Here is a 6,725-nt window from a genome sequence, read left to right as displayed (position 1 = left end):
ACTAAAAATACCTGGCTGATGTATAACTGATTCAAAGGCTTGTTGTGCCAGTTTCTGTCAGTATGGACATGTCAGATTACCAGTCATACATGCTGCAGCAGTGTTTCAGAATGCTATCTAAATGTTAGAGCTGACATTGTGCATGCACTGTAGCTGACTCGTGGCAGCCTCGGCTGTTACCCTGTCAGTGAATATGATATGTACTCAGACTGACAGCCTCTGACAGGCTTAATGGAGTTCTGCAAGCTAACCATGCAAGCCAACAGTCTATTTCCTCCCACCAATGACGGCTGAATGATATGACATTGCATTACTTGCTACACAGAATAGACTCAATCAACTTTAGGTTACAAAATACATACATCAGAAAGACTGAAAAATACTGTTAGCAGCTTATGAGCCTAAGCTGAAGGCGTGCTCTACTTTGATCTGAAGAGGAACAGCTTTCACAGAAACCATCTATAATAAAAACACACTGAGCTGGTTTGAGCTTCTCTGCTTGAGAGAGAATAAAAGGCACTTTCCACAGATTGATATTATATAAGTAAAAACAGTTTTATTTACTAAATCCTTCTTCTTCCCATAATTTAAATAAATGAATTGTTTGAACTTTTTTTCTTACAATAACAAAGGTAAATGATTGAAGATTGAGCTGTATACATCACAACAATTTATGTGAAAATAAAGAAAATGGAATACAATACGATAATTTACTTGTCTTTCCACTATCCCAGAGGTGCATGGCTAAAATTTAATTTAATTTAACTTAATTTTAAGTATTGTTTAATTATTTAAACAATACTCCGTGGGGACCTTAGGAACTCATCTGCTCTGCTGTGGTGGTCCTCAGAGCCACCTGTTCTGCCGGTTCTGTCCTGGCGCCCTGCTCTGCCGGCTCCGCCCTCGTTTCCTGCTCTGCCAGCTCCACCCTGGTTTACTGCTCTGCCGGCTCCGCCCTGGCTCCGCCCTGGCTCCCTGCTCCGCCTTGGCTTCTTGCTCTGCTGGCTTTGCCTCAGTCCCCTGTCCCTTCACTTCCACATGGACCTGGCCCTCCGTTCCGCCTCCTCTCCACCACCCTCCTGGATTGTACTATGTTGGGAGCGTCTGGAAGCCGCTCCTTAGGGTGGCTCTGTCACGAATCTGGTCCGTGGTCTTCCGCCTGCTCGCCACCAGAGGTCGCCTTCTGATTACATTGACTCTCACACCACACAAACTGTTGCACGTCACCATGGACTACATTTCCCATGCTCCACTGCACTGATTGGACTCACCTGCAGCCAATCACACACACACTACATAACAACCACTCAAATCCTTCTCTAATCGCCGAGTATTGTATAGCAACTATCACTCTCCTAGCGATAGTTACTATACGGAGCCAGTTTCTAGTTTTCAGTCTAGTCAGTCTTGCCTTGCCTGTTTTCTCATATTCTGATTCATGCCTGTGTTTCTTGGATTAACCCTTGTCTCGCCGTTCGGAATCTGTTTGTACCTCGCCTGGACTATTGCTCGTGTTTCTGGATTACCCCTCTTGTCAAGCCCTCTGGATAACGTTCGCTGTCGACTGACTCATGCCCGTTTTGGATTGCTCTTTTCTCGTCCGTGTAATACCTGTTTGCTGATGGTTTGACCCTGCCTGCTTCTGACCATGTCTCTGAATAAAGCTATGCATATGGATCCGCACGTCTCTCATCTCGTTCACCCCGTTACATTAATTTTATGTCAGGTGATAGTTTATCGTTAACACTTTGTTTTAAGGACCAATTCTCACTATTAACTAGTAGCTTATTAGCATGCATTTTACTAGCATATTGGCTATTTATTAGTACTTATAAAGCACATATTAATGCTTTATTCTGCATGGCCATCTTTTTTATCTACCATATTTAATGCCATTACATTTGTTCCCCTAAGACAAAAGGGATATGGTGTGAGAAAAGTGAGTGAGATGCTTGTTTCATGTAACAATAAAAACTGTCACTTTTAAAATGTTTTGAAATTTAAATAGCACATTCCTAAGGAGAAAGTTTATATTGGTGCCTGTAAAGTAGTTTAGATCACCTCCCTTAGGTTGGTCAGAGGGTGCAGTGCATAAATAGACAGACACTTAAGGTTTACACATGGGTCAGTGAGTCCATAACAGTAAATGTGTGAGCCAGTCTGGCCATGCATGTGGGTTGCAAGTTTTGTCTGCATGCATGGGGTCTTGAGCAAATTTGTTTTATGTAATTTTTTTTCTCTGCTTTTATGTTGACTGCTTTCTATACTGTGTACAAGAATGTCAGTATCACACTGATCATTTTAGATACAGATTTCAACAGTATTAAACATTTACTGGGGAAAGTCAATACTGTACACAAAAAAAATTAAATATTTGTACAATTATTTTTGAACAAAATGTGTTGCATGCAAATTGAAAATTTACACTTGCTTGTTCATTTTCACACACTCCGTTACATGTACAGTATATCTTCCCCTTACACCACCACCATCACACATTTTACATTGTTCCTATTGCTCTTCCACAACAAGCAACTGTGAATTTTCAGTGTACATGTAACACAATTTCTACAGATAAATGTAGGCTACTCTATAAATGCAAATGTAGCCTACTTATAGAGTACTACAAATGGCCTGCCATTGTAATAGGCATAATTTTGGAAACATATATGGAGCTTGCCCAGCACAATCACAAACATTTTTGATAGATAGATAGATAGATAGATAGATAGATAGATAGATAGATAGATAGATAGATAGATAGATAGATAGATAGATAGATAGATAGATGGATAGGGTAGGCTACTACAAGTCTTTAATAATTTATGAATTTCCCATTACTGCTTTAAACAAAGGGCTCAAATGGAGGACTGCACCTATTTAATTTCAGCGGTCTAACTGTATTGTAGGCTATAATTTTGTTCAGTTTTATTATTTGTATTATTTGAATAAATCCACCCAAGTGACTGAGAATTATAGTGCCATTATGTAAAGTGCCATAGTACATTAAAGAACATGTGCTTTGATGAAATGGTCAAGAGAACATTGTAGTAAAATTAAATTATTGCTTTTTTTATAAAACGACTTTTTATTTTTTTGGGGAAAAAAATATTTCACCTCATTTTTTGGGAGCTTGGGGATCCCTGATAATACATCCTTGGGGCTGCACGATAAATCGAAATGGAATTGAGATCGCAATTCGACAGAAGCTGCGATTATCATGCGTATCTTTCAGTGAAGCACGGTTCTGTGATCAGCAGTAAATCTTCATCTAAAGGCCAGAGGGCTCTCTCGCGCTGAAACTCCAAATACACCTCGCAGAAGAACCCCAGAATATGGCTATCGCTGCAGCTGAATAAACAGAAGATTCAACTGCTTTCATTTGGCACTTTTCCACTGCGTGGTACGACTCGGCTCGGTACGGCTCAGTACGGCACGGCACGGTTTGCGTTTCCACTGCAGTTCAGTACCGCTTTAGAGTGGGCAGGATTATTCTATATATTATACAATATAGTTGCACCTCTACTACCACGACTCCTAAAAAAACCTTTTTCATTCCACGTCGCCCCATCAACCTCTCGCTGGATCCGCTCCTCTGCTATCAACAAGAGGAACGTCTGTTCTTCCGCAACAGACAACAAAACTTTTTGGTTGTTAAAAAAAGGTGAGCTCGTTCAAAACAGTTGCGTTCGATCCTTCGCTGGCTGTGCTGATTTAAATCTAGCGGTTCTGTTGTGTTTGTGTCGCAAGTTCAGTGACGCAGGTAGTGATGATTCTCTCCGGCCAATCCGTGATCAGCAGAGTTTACACGTCACGTTTTGGTAACGGTATGGTTCACTTGGAACCCCAACCAAGGTGGTACTAAAAAAAGTACCAGGTACCAGGTACTGTACCCAGTGGAAAACCCCCAAAAAGTGAACCGTACCTTGCTGTACCATGCAGTGGAAAAGCGCCAATTGAATCAACGTGACTAATAAACACACGACTACGGCAATCTATGGTTTATCTGAGTCCTTCTTATTATAATTTTCATTAAAATGAAGTATATTTATAATGCAATGCCTTTGCTTGAATACTATGAAATAGGTTGCGTGCCTTATTCTGTGTAAGAAGCCACATCATCTCACAGAAGGATTTATTTCAAACACTCGACTGATGTTATGTGAATTTGGAGTAAAAATATGTTATTAAATGTGGTATTTTCACATGCTTTCAGAGCAGCATTTACTTCACAGAGCCGTAGTTCACTGAGAAGCTATGCAAACAGCTGTCATTATCGCGAACGATTTCAGAATCGTGCAATGACAATCGCATTCGATTAATCGTGCAGCCCCCATATCCATCATAAAATTTGTCGCCCCTCCCACCCCAGATCCAGATGTTGGTTTGTTGCCTCAGGGCAACATTGTGCCATAACGGTACTAAAACACCAAGGTTCTCTATATATGTGTATTAAAGAAAACAAGCATATGCATTAGATAAAGTTATTATTTTGATAAACATCAATCACAAATTATTCCAAACCAATCAAAAACATCAAACAATCAAATAAACAAACTACTACTAATTACCCCACTTCATGTATAAATGTTCCTCATATTACATATTACCATATACTGTAAACCAACAGCCAAATGACATGTCTGTGTGTGTGTGTGTGTCACTGCTTCTGTGTCACTGTGTGTGTGCCACTGCGTGTGTGCCATTGTTTGTGTGTTATTCCAAACCAATCAAAAACATCAAACAATCAAATAAACAAACTACTACTAATTACCCCACTTCATGTATAAATGTTCCTCATATTACATATTACCATATACTGTAAACCAACAGCCAAATGACATGTCTGTGTGTGTGTGTGTGTCACTGCTTCTGTGTCACTGTGTGTGTGCCACTGCGTGTGTGCCATTGTTTGTGTGTGTGTGTGTGTCACTGTGTGTGTCACTGCGTGTGTGTCACTGTGTGTGCCTGCGTGTGTCACTGTGTGTGCCACTGTGTGTGTCACTGCGTGTGTCACTGTGTGTGTGCCTGCGTGTGTCACTGTGTGTGTGCCAGCGTGTGTGTGTGTGAAGATAAAGTTTGCCAGAAAACACTACTCATTTAGTCATTTTATCAGCTGATAGGCTTGATTATCTGTGGCAGCCTAATAATAATAATAATAATAATAAATTTCAATTACACACATAATGCACATTCTTTGAGTTTTAAGAGCTCGTAAACATAAAATTCATAGGAGAACTTGAATGCACCATATGGTTCTAATATGCATCCACACTTTAGTATGATAGGCCTATTGCCTGAACAAAAGTGCTCTTAACTGCACAATGTTGCCCTGAGGCAACAACAACAACAAAAAAACTGTTTTAGTATATAAATAAAAAAACAAAATAAGTATTTTAATAATCAAACATACTTATTTACATATTGATGCTCATGCATATATTTTTATATAAAGATATTTCATTTTAAACATGTTAAACAGTGCTATTTATCTTACCAATTTGTGGCACTGTGTCCCATACAGCTTTGCTTCCTAAAATGACTGCTCCATCACCAAACAAAAGGCTACACCCACTTCAGCCCATCATTTTATTGAACAGACATGTCAGGTGATATTATATGTGCGTGTGTGTGTATATATATATATTCACCAACTCTGGATGTATTGAATATATATTTATATAAAAAATATATTTAAAAATGTAAATGATATGTTAACAATTTATTAAGCATTGCATATATATATATATATATACAGTGGGGCAAAAAAGTATTTAGTCAGCCACCAATTGTGCAAGTTCTCCCACTTAAAAAGATGAGAGAGGCCTGTAATTTTCATCATAGGTATACCTCAACTATGAGAGACAAAATGAGAAAAAAAATCCAGAAAATCACATTGTAGGATTTTTAAAGAATTAATTGGTAAATTCCTCGGTAAAATAAGTATTTGGTCACCTACAAACAAGCAAGATTTCTGGCCCTCACAGACCTGTAACTTCTTCTTTAAGAGGCTCCTCTGCCCTCCACTCATTACCTGTATTAATGGCATCTGTTTGAACTCATTATCAGTATAAAAGACACCTGTCCACAACCTCAAACAGCCACACTCCAAACTCCACCATGGCCAAGACCAAAGAGCTGGCAAAGGACACCAGAAACAAAATTGTAGACCTGCACCAGGCTGAGAAGACTGAATCTGCAATAGGTAAGCAGCTTGGTGTGAAGAAATCAACTGTGGGAGCAATTATTAGAAAATGGAAGACATACAAGACCACTGATAATCTCCCTCGATCTGGGGCTCCACACAAGATCTCACCCCGTGGGGTCAAAATGATCACAAGAACTGTGAGCAAAAATCCCAGAACCACACGGGGGAACCTAGTGAATGACCTGCAGAGAGCTGGGACCAAAGTAACAAAGGCTACCATCAGTAACACACTGCACCGCCAGGGACTCAAATCCTGCAGTGCCAGACATGTCCCCCTGCTTAAGCCAGTACATGTCCAGGCCCGTCTGAAGTTTGCTAGAGAGCATTTGGATGATCCAGAAGAGGATTGGGAGAATGTCATATGGTCAGATGAAACCAAAATAGAACTATTTGGTAAAAACTCAACTTGTCGTGTTTGGAGGAGAAAGAATGCTGAGTTGCATCCAAAGAACACCATACCTACTGTGAAGCATGGGGGTGGAAACATCATGCTTTGGGGCTGTTTCTCTGCAAAGGG

This window comes from Sinocyclocheilus grahami, unplaced genomic scaffold (genome assembly GCF_001515645.1).
Source record: "Sinocyclocheilus grahami isolate Dianchi unplaced genomic scaffold, SAMN03320097.WGS_v1.1 scaffold255.1, whole genome shotgun sequence".
NCBI lineage: Eukaryota > Metazoa > Chordata > Actinopteri > Cypriniformes > Cyprinidae > Sinocyclocheilus > Sinocyclocheilus grahami.
The sequence above is the reverse complement of the archived record's forward strand: the minus strand, read 5'-3'. Positions refer to the sequence as shown.